This window comes from Primulina tabacum, unplaced genomic scaffold, assembly GCF_025594145.1.
Source record: "Primulina tabacum isolate GXHZ01 unplaced genomic scaffold, ASM2559414v2 Contig104, whole genome shotgun sequence".
NCBI classification, from domain to species: Eukaryota; Viridiplantae; Streptophyta; class Magnoliopsida; order Lamiales; family Gesneriaceae; genus Primulina; species Primulina tabacum.
In genome coordinates, this window is record NW_027459727.1 from 289041 (window position 1) to 299999 (window position 10959).

The following is a 10959-nucleotide window of genomic DNA, read 5'->3' on the forward strand; positions in this document are numbered from 1 at the left end:
GATCGGAAACCGTACAAAAACAGGTCCGTTTTACACTTTTCATGCTTCATATATGTAGATTAATAAGTTTTACACGTAAAGTAGAGTGTAAATAATAAATCTTTTTATACAAAGTATTAACGTCATCTCTTATCTTCTTTAGGTGAAATTATATCATAATATATTAAAACACGATAAATTTTTAATGATTTTAATGTTAATAAGTTTTATAGATTGTGTAAATAATAATAATTTTTAATCCATAAAATATTAACTCATCTACTCTCTTCCAAAAGGTGAAATTATATCATAAGATATGAAAAGGCGATAATCTTTTAATGATTTTAAGGAAAAAAAATAATTTTTAAGAAAAAAAACACACACACATACAGGTCAACCATGTCGATATTCACACAATAAAAAGTAATACTCTTTGCATAAAAAATAATATTTTTCATGGATGACTCAAATAAAAGATCCGTGTCACAAAATATCTCTCATGAAAACACCTCACGTAAGTTTTTGTCATTTAAAAAACCCTTATTTTTCCGTATCATCTAATGTACATGTGGCGATACATTCTAAATTTGACTCTGTTATGTTAAATAGAAATCGAGTCCCAATCAGCATAAATCATTTGCTGCCAGAAAGAATTGGAGTGTGGTCTAAAAGGAAACCTCCGTCAACCTAAAACAGAGCATGCATTCTACCTTCAATTTTTCCGAGAATCTAAACTCTTAGTCCTCGTTGCCTCCGCCATATAGAAAAAGTTTAAAATCATCACTCCATTTTAAGTACTGTCGAGTTTGAAGAATTCATTCTCCCGCTGATTTGGAGTAATGTCAGTAATTTCCAACAAATATATGATATAGTTTGTTGGAAAAGATTGAATTTTTTTCCCGCAATCAATTGCCTGGAGGTATGCCATTTTTTGTAAAGTAAAATTTCCTTCTCTAGTAAATTCTCATGAAATGGGTCTATTTGGGTTTTTGTTTTTGTTTTAATTCAATGTTATCGCGGGGAAATTTAGGGTAAAAGGAGTCCTTGGTGACTTATTTAAAAAAAAGGATCCGGATGGTAATTTACGTAAATATCCTTGTTTTTTAAGTTTAAAATTGATTAATCATTTTCACTCTCCTAAACTTCTTCACTTAGCTGTAAACCCTACGCACTCGCTTCGACTCTCTTGCCCTCGTTTTCTCGTCGACTTAATCCGCGCAACTGAATCGACGAAACCCTTCTTCAACATTTTTCTTTGCAAGGCATCCGAGAAATGGCCGACCAAAATATGGTATGTTCACTTTTATTCTGTCATTTCATTGTTCGTGCGTGTGTTGAGGAAGAAATGGTGGAATCGTCGTGTTGAGGAAGAAAGGGTGCGTGTCTGCTGTGTTGTTGCGCTTGGTCGACCAAGCGTGGTTTGGTGACCACCACTTGGTCGACAAAGCGTGGTCGACCAACCCACACTTTGTCCACCGAGCAGCGGTCGACCAATCTTGGGTTGGTCGACCAACGCTTTGTCGGCCAATCGTGTGTTTGTCGACCAATCGTGGGTTTGTCGACCAAGAAGCTTTGGTAGAGGAAGAAGCTATGGTTGATCAAGCGTGGTTTAGTCGACCCACTCTTGGTCGACCAACGCTTCTTGGTTGACCAACGTTTGGTCCACCAAGCGTGGGTTGGTCGAACAAGCGACCAAACGTGGGTTGGTCGACCAAGCGTGGGTTGGTCGACCAACACACTTCTTCTCTTGGTCGACCAAGCGTGGGTTGGTCGACCAACGCTTGCTGGTTAATGTAACATTAATTTTTATTATAATATATTTGTATTTGTGACAGGTATATTTGCCGAGAAAACTAGACAGGGATGCAATTTTTCGCTGCAAGCTGACACTCGAATCAAGATATAAAGAGGTTTCGGAGAAGATTGTTCACTACCTCAACAACGACGAGAGAGCTCTTTTTTTGGAGCAGTCTCCTTTGGTAATTTGGTTAGGTATCATAGAGATATAAATATTTCTAGTCAAATTATGTGGTATTTGATGAGTAATCAGATAGTTGACACGGGTAGTGATGAGTTTTGGATGGTGGTGCGCAAGAGGCCGGTTAGATTTTCTTTGTTAGAGTATTGTTTAATAACCGGCCTCGATTGCGGTACAGAGCCTGTAGATGTACCAGAGGGAGGTGTCCTTGGCTCCAGACACTTTGGCGGTAAGTCTGAGATTGTTTTGAGTGAATTGGAGGCAAAGATGAGTGTTCAAGTGCAGAATGAGACTGGTGTAGACGTGGATAAGTTAAAGATGGCTAGTCTGTACTTTTGTTGTTTTGTGTTCGGTGAGGGGACTAGGAAAAAAACGAATAAGATCGACCCTAAATACCTGAGGCTTATAGATGATTTGAATAGGTTTAACAGCTATCCGTGGGGTAGAGTAGCCTTTCGTGATGCGGTCCGATGTTTGAAGAATGACCTTTTAGGGCGATATAATTACCTCACCGAGGCACAGGGTCGGAAAGAAGTTGATGGCAGCTTCCTTGTCGGTGGTTTTGTGCTGCCTCTGCAGGTATATTAATTTTTGAATGTTAAAACTGGATTTGTTATCTTTATTTATACTAATAACGTTTTTCTAAATTTATGTTACAGATCCTCGCTTATGAATATTATCCGAGCGTGGCACAAAAGTTTGCAAGGAAAAGAGATGTGGACGGTTTGATGTTGCCCAGGATGTTTCAATGGGCGACTAACACGTGGCCGACAAACCGTGCCCCAACTGCTGTTGATGTCACTGCAGCCTTTGGTGATTCTGCTATAGATGTAAGTAATATGAATTGATTTGATATAATAAATGTGTACTTACTTTTTAATTAATCTGATACGTTATTAATTAAATGTATGATTGTCTTGGATGTTTGACTCCTACTCCCGAGGAGCTCGTTTCAACGTATTATACGACCGGGGATTTTGTTGATTCTGTGCTCGATACGGTCACCACTCGGGTACTCGAGCTCTGGAGGCAGAGTCAGACAGTCATATGTAGCGAGCACCCTCTGGAGTCTCCCTCAGTCCAGCACATGCATTCCGCACATTCACCTCCCTCTGTTCAGCACACACCTCCTGCACATGCATCTCCTGACGTTTTCGGCACCCGTCCTGGTGATCTCAATAGATCCAGCTCTAGCACCAGTTCTCCTATGCGTACGGGTCCTAGAGTCCACTTTGGACTCAATCCTTCCTGCCGCCCATCACCCTTGGAGCATCGTTTCGAGCGGCGATTGACTGCGTTGGAGGATTCTGTTACGTCCTTGCATGTTAAGATGTCAGCAGAATTTATTGAGACCAGAGCGTCTATCAGGAGCATAAATCAAGCTCTAGTTGACTTGAAATCGAGTTTCAATCTTGGTCTCGATGAGTTGAGATTGAGTTTGACTGAACAGATTAGAGCTGGTTTTGCTGAGATGAGGTCTAACATGCCAGTGCAGCAGGACACAAATTATAGCATAGCATATACCAGAGGGCGGAAGAGGAAAGCGTCTGAGGCAGATTTTGGTGAGTTAATTTTATTAATTATATTTATGTTTATGTAATATAATGATTTAGTACAATTCTCATAATTATTTTAATTTGTTTAATGTACGCTATTAGGGTTGGATGATAATCTGGCCAGGGAAATTGACAGTACTAGCCAAACACTACATATATTTGAGCCTAACCTTCCGGTCATTATAGAGGAGTCATCAGAAGGTGAGTTAATGCACTTTTTTGATCTGATATTTTTGTATAGTATATTAAACAACAATCTTTTTATTTTTAGATATTCAAGTTACTCCGGATTCACGTAAGTCAGGTGGCGAGGCGACCACGTCGAGAGGTTATTACACTAAACCTTGTCTATTCATATTTGCATTAAATTTCTTATTATTTTAATTTGTTGAATGTACGCTGTTAGGTGTGGCTGATAATATGGGTAAGAAAATTGGCAGTAGTAGCCAAACCCAACAGATATTTGAGCCTAACCTTCAAGGCATTCCAGAGGAGTCCGCAGGAGGTGAGGTAATGCACATTTTTTATATTTATATTTATGTATAGTATATTAAACAATATACTTTATATTTTTAGATATTCAAGTGACTCCAGATGCGCGTATGCCAGGAGGCGAGGCGACCACGTCGAGAGGTTATTAAACTATACCTTGTTTATTATTCATATTTGCATTAAAGTTGTTACAATTGATCATTTTATAGATGAGGGTGTGAGGTCACTTGCGGAGACCGTGACACTGAAGGTAAACAACTCGCTTGCACGAGTTAGGGCATCGATGCTCGACCGTTCGCCTAGTAGGATTCGAGGTTTTTACGCCGAATATGAGAAGTCTTTCTACGGACCCATGGCGATCGCAAACTCGCGTGTCACTTTCTCTGTAAGCTTTTAAATAAATCTTTTATAAAGTTTAAATTTGTAGAGGATTTCTTTTAAAACATTGAAAACCTTTTGTTATGTTGAATTCAGCACTTCGGCGAAGCTCTCCGTGGATTGGTTGAGATGCAGATCCTGTCGGCAGATGATTCGTTGATGGACGGACATTTCTACGGTGCGATCTCAGTTTTGGCCGAAGATAAATATATCGATTTCAAAATAAATCTGGCACGGATTGTGAGCAAAGTCAAAGGTAGTGATCCAGAATGGCCGTGTCTCTCGTGGGAAAATGCACGAAGAATTCTCATCCCTGTCTACACAGATCGGGGCTGGTTTTTGCTAAAACTCGTGACAGGGGTGAATAAGTGCATTATATATGACTTGCTGCGAAGGCACGATCCCAAATTCAAAGATTTGAATAAAGAAATAGAGCCTATACTTATAAACGCTGCTCGTCTGCTATCCATTGTTGGGAACAACCCACACCCCGAGAGGCCATGGAATATAAAACTACATGATGAATTCCGTGCCAAGATTATACAGTACGTTATTCCGTCTGCTATTTCATTATTCATTTTTTTAATGTTACAACAAATATTAACTTTTGATTTTTTTCTTTTTTCACAGTGAAGATTCGGGAGCATTTGTGTTAGCTGTTGCTGGATACTCTTTGTCTAGGAAGAGCGCGCAAGTAGTACTAACTTTAGATGATAGATTAGTATTTGAGTTTAGATATTTTTTAGCTTGTAATATGTTCCTCAATGATTGGTGATTATTGTGATGTATTGGACAATTTTATGTCATTATTGGAACATCGTCTTATGTAATTATTTGGGGTTGGTCGACTAATAGACTTCTTTGGTCGACCACTCTCCTTTTTGATCGACTAATAGCTTGTCAGGTCAACCAAAAAGCTAGAATGGTCGACCATTACCTTTTATGGTCGACCACTAGATTTTGTTGGTCGACCACCATTGTGTTTTGGTCGACCATCGTTCTTTAGGTTTTAGGGTTTTTTAGGGTTTAGGGTTTAGAACCGTAAATTCATAATTCATCACATAAATAATTTAAATGTTAATCGTGGAATCACAATCGAACTATTTTGCTATATTTTAAATTAAAAAAAATCATAATTTCAAGATTATGTTATATATTTTAATTTACATATGAATCACTTCGTCACAATCTCAGTATTTTGTTACATTATAAAAGAACAGGATTATGTTATATATTTTAAGTTAAATGTTGATCGTGGAATCACAATCGAACTATTTTATTATATTTTAAATTAAAAAAAAATGGTAATTTCAAGATTATGTTATATATTTTAATTTACATATGAATCACTTCGTCACAATCTCAGTATTTTGTTACATTATAAAAAAAACAGGATTATGTTATATATTTTAAGTTAAATGTTAATCGTGGAATCACAATCGAACTATTTTATTATATTTTAAATTAAAAAAAATGGTCATTTCAAGATTATGTTATATATTTTAATTTACATATGAATCACTTCGTCACAATCTCAGTATTTTGTTACATTATAAAAAAACAGGATTATGTTATATATTTTAAGTTAAATGTTAATCGTGGAATCACAATCGAACTATTTTGCTAAATTTTAAATTAAAAAATCGTAATTTCAAGATTATGTTATATATTTTAATTTACATATGAATCACTTCGTCACAATCTCAGTATTTTGTTACATTATAAAAAAAACAAGATTATGTTATATATTTTAAGTTAAATGTTAATCGTGGAATCACAATCGAACTATTTTATTATATTTTAAATTTAAAAAAAAAATCGTAATTTCAAGATTATGTTATATATTTTAATTTACATATGAGTCACTTCGTCACAATCTCAGTATTTTGTCACATTATAAAAAAACAGGATTATGTTATATATTTTAATAATTGACACGTGTCACGACAACAAAAAATATGAATCGTAATTGCATTATCTTACATGTTTTAATTTATATATGAATAACGGAATCATAGTCTCACAACTATCCTAATTTCACAATTATGTTACATATTTTCGACAATTATTAATATCTATTTTTTAAAAAACAAAACTAATGGTCGACCATGAGCTTGATGGTCGACCAGACTCTGGTCGACCATCAAGCTCATGGTCGACCATCATCCTCATGGTCGACCGATAGCTTGATGGTCGATCAAAGAAAAATAGTGGTCGACCAGCAAGCTAATGGTCGACCATGAGCTTGAACGTCGACCAAAATAAACTTATGGTCTACCAATCAAGCTAATGGTCGAACAAAAATAAAACTTTGGTCGACCCTCAAGCTATCTGTTTCTGAATTCACCGATCGAAGGAATTCTGTTTTGTTTTCTTCTGCCAACTCTCTTCTCTAACAAAGGAGGCAACACCAATGAAAAATTAATGTTGCGTGGCCATTCATTTTCTTCCGGAACGGGATACACAGTCTCTGAGTAAGCCATGCATCATGACATTGTAGAATAGTACTCTGAACACATATCGTATAAATCAATCTTCGCTAACCAACTAGCTGCGATGACATGAGCACATGTGATTCTATCAATATCAAAAACTCGACATGTGCATCTTTTTGATTCGAGGTCCACTATGGCCGAATGTCCACGACTCCTAACATCAAACTCCAGACGTCCTAATTCAAAAACTTGCCTTCCTTGGGCATCTGTGAACCTGCTACGAAGAATCCCCTCGATCGTAGGGGTCAAGTTAGTGTTACTTGCAATTGATGCGTGGCGATATCGGGACAAACCAAGATGAGGCCATTTTCTGCAAAGAATCTATGAGTGCAATGATTGGCAGCTTCATTTCTTCAAGTAGTCTAGCATTGATCGACTCAACCCCGTTTGTCGTCATAATATTGTAACGGGTCTTCGGACAATACGCTCGAGTCCATCTATCAAGTGAGTCTCTCTCGTCCAAATATTGCGCTGCCTCAGGATATCTATGTCTAAAATCATTGTATGCAATATCAAACTCGAAAGTTTTATAAATTTTAGCAATGTGCAAAAACATTTCGGTTGCACCCTTCTTTTTGCATCTAGTCTTCATGTTTTGGGATAAATGCCACGTACAATGACCATGATGCGCATTTCTATAGACAGTAGAAACCGCATTAATGATCCCCTGATGCTTGTCAGAAATTATCACCAATTCATCCTCGTCAGGTACTACTTCTAAGATCTTCGTTAAAAACCAACTCCACGAAGAAGTACACTCGACATCTACGATTTCCCACGCCAAAGGATATTGGTGATAATTTCCATCTTGTGCCAATGCCACCACTAAAACACCATTATACTTGCCCTTCAACCACGTACTATCAATTGATACAACTTTTCGCATACTTCAATATCCTCTAATGCATGCACCAAAAGCAAGAAACATATACTTGAATCGATTTTCCTTGTCGACAAATATGTCTGTTATGCTTCCTCGATTCATCTGCTCAACCATGTGCAAATAACAACTCGATTTAGTAAAACTCTGCGTAGGATCACCTTTCAACATATTGTCTGCTAGTTCTTTCCCTTTCCAAGCCTTGTAGTATGATATATCAGCATTCATACTATTGCGCATCATCACCATCACCGCTTTTGGTACCATTGGCACTGGATGACCTTGGAAATTATCCACTAACATATCACGAACAACAGCAGAACTCGCTCCACGGATTCTCTTTCGTCTCCCAGTCAAACCACATGTATGTGTATTGCAATATGTTCTAATGGAGAATGCACGTGAATCATTCTTAATCAAAGAGGTCCAGATTCTCCACTTACAATCAGACACTACACATTTTACGGCGTACACCTTTTGGCTACTTTTAACCGTCTCAAATTCAAAGCAAGCTTCCAAACTTATTCTAATTAGCTCTTTTTTCACCGCTTCTCGGTTTGAAAACTCTTGACCAACAAACAAATTTGAACCATCCGTGAATGAAAACGTGTCATTATCAATATCCACATCCGCATCCAAATTTGCGTCATTGCTTTGAACCAAATTTGCCTCGACCTCAATTGCATCATTACGTGCTTCGTTATATAACTCGTCTGTGTTACTACGATCCACATGCAGGGCATCCGCATTATGCGCTTCGTCGAATGTGTTACTACGATCCACATGCATGGCATCCACATTATGCGCTTCGTCGAAAAAATCACTGCTATTATTACGATCCACAGAAACAATATTCAAGTGAAAATAATTATCAAAATGACTATGTCCGTTAATATTGCAATTGTTTTTATCAATATCATATCCGTGCACATTATCAAAAGAAGCAACACATTCAATTTCAACTTGAAGCACTGGCCTACTTCTCGAACAACCAAGATACAGATATGCTTTCAAATCATGGTCATTCTCTATATAAATTGGTTGAATGTTGAACGGCAAATCTAGAAGATAACTCAACCTCAAGTTGGCAGTGTCTTCTACTTTCCCAGCTCTATATAGTTCACTTTTTAAATTTTCAAAATAACAAATATCATCATCCACTGGAATAACAACAAACTTTGCATTGGCCCCTGGATTCCATTTATAAACCAGCCCCTCTGTCACTTCCCATTTCCCATCAAAATGAACAACAATAACGGTTGGCATATCTACAAAGTGCACAAACAAATATGATAATTATAATGAGCAAAATGATTTAATAACAAAAAAAATTACACACATGGTCGACCAAGAAATTATGTCGGGTCGACCAAGATGATCACGGTCGACCCGGCAAACACAACAACTTGGTCGACCATTAAAAGTGTGGTCGACCATGAAAAAATTTTCTTTGGTGGACCAGGAAGCTTCTTGATCGACCAACTTAATTTTGGTTGGAAAATATTCTTCATTTTAATTTTGGTCAATTTTGGTCGACGAAAAAAACAATGAACCACACAAATTATTCATCTTAATTTTGGTCGATAGCTGCATGAAATGAAGAAAACAATGAACTGATTCAAAGAAAATGGAGCAAACTTACTGTATTTTTCAAATAGAGACGAATTGGTCTTCAAATACAGAAGAATGGGGCCAACATATGCAGGAGTAGATTTAGATCTGGATCTGAGGAATGAGCGCAACAACACCTGAGCAACAACAGTGTCAATTTCGATTTAATGTATCGCGGAAGAGGTAGATGAGGTAGATGAGTTCTTTAAATTTGGGAAGCTGATAATTGGGAAAAATGTGCGTCGAATGAGAAGAAAGAGAAGACATCAATTAATTTAAAAAGTTAGAAGGTTTAATTTACTAATCAAAAGTCAACTCCTTCTTTTTTTTAAAAAAAAAGTCAGACTCTTTGTTTTTAAAATACTTCCTGTCTTAATCCTATTTTTTTAACTGGGGCTGTTATCGCGTTATGCTGTTTTCCCAACTTGGGCATAATCAGTTGCATAAAGATACTACCCTTTTGTTATTTACTTTTGTTTTCTTGTTTCTTGAAGTGGGTCTCTTTTGGTATCCCTTCAATGTTACAATGTCATGTCTATGGCTGCTTGATCAACGTGGACTTGTGCAAATAACGCTATAATGCGCGTGCAGTAAACTGGTTTTTAGAATGCTTTTAGATTTTGAATGTCGTGCTGAATTATTCATTTTATCACGCCGGTTCGTAATGATTTTTTTTTTTAATTAAGATCATAGAGAAGTACGCGTCGGTGCGTCGGTTGACTGGTTATTTTGGTGAAGTTTGATATTTGAACTTTGCGTGCAAGAATGGGTCGTTTGTTATTGGCTGGGAGTTGATTGATCTTTAGTCACAACCACCTCGGTGAAACTATGCAAAGTCAATGAAGAAAGTTGTTTAAGAATATCCTTGTGGTCGTTTCTTTCTACATCTGAAGGATTTTTTCGACTGTTCCAACTGATTTGTCTGCCTTGGACAGAATGGGTCCTTATGTTGGAGCCATAATTCCACTTGTGCTTGCGCTGATAATTCAGAATACCAAAAGAGAGAAGAAAAGAGGTTTGACCGTGGATGTTGGAGGTGAAACTGGTTATGCAATTTGAAACAGTAGGTTCTCATCCCTGGTGGAAACGGCTTGGGAAGGGGTCACGACTCTTGCTGAGCTATTCGAGCATTCATGCAAAAAGCATACTTATAATTACTTACTGGGGACTCGGAAATTGATCACGAAAGAAGTGGAGATATCTGCAGATGGAAGGTCTTTTGAGAATGTCCATTTAGGTAATTATGAGTGGTTGAGTTGTGGACAATTTTTTGAATCAGTCTGCAACTTTGCCTCTGGTTTAGTGCAACTCGGACATCAAAGGGGGGAACGTGCAGCAATCTTTGCTGATACATGTGAAGAATGGTTCATCGCATTGCAGGTAAATAACGTGCATGTTACATAGGATACAAAATTTACTTTTCTTTTCCTAATGAAGTTGATTTGTAAATCATAACATCATCTTTATGTTTGAAACCTATATTGTTGATTGATTACATGCTCTGACAACAGAATATCAAATGTGCAGCCGTCTGGGATTAAGTTTATGCTCCAAATTTCTCTTTTACTTTCATGAAGTGTAAGTAAACCA

General features: G+C 37.2%; 2 long non-coding RNA genes across 3 annotated transcripts; both read left to right on the top strand.

Moving 5' to 3' along the window:
- Positions 1-632: 632 nt before the first annotated feature.
- On the top strand, positions 633-10958 carry LOC142534072 (uncharacterized). The gene is made up of 3 exons (XR_012816905.1): positions 633-898; positions 10305-10749; positions 10881-10958. It is a non-coding gene; the product is annotated as an uncharacterized LOC142534072 (long non-coding RNA).
- LOC142534071 (uncharacterized) lies at positions 999-2742 on the top strand. Of its 2 annotated transcripts, none has more exons than XR_012816903.1 (3): positions 999-1270; positions 1815-2536; positions 2617-2742. It is a non-coding gene; the product is annotated as an uncharacterized LOC142534071 (long non-coding RNA). The 2 variants fall into 2 exon arrangements; XR_012816904.1 differs by having other exon boundaries at positions 1829-2536.
- Position 10959: the final 1 nt, after the last annotated feature.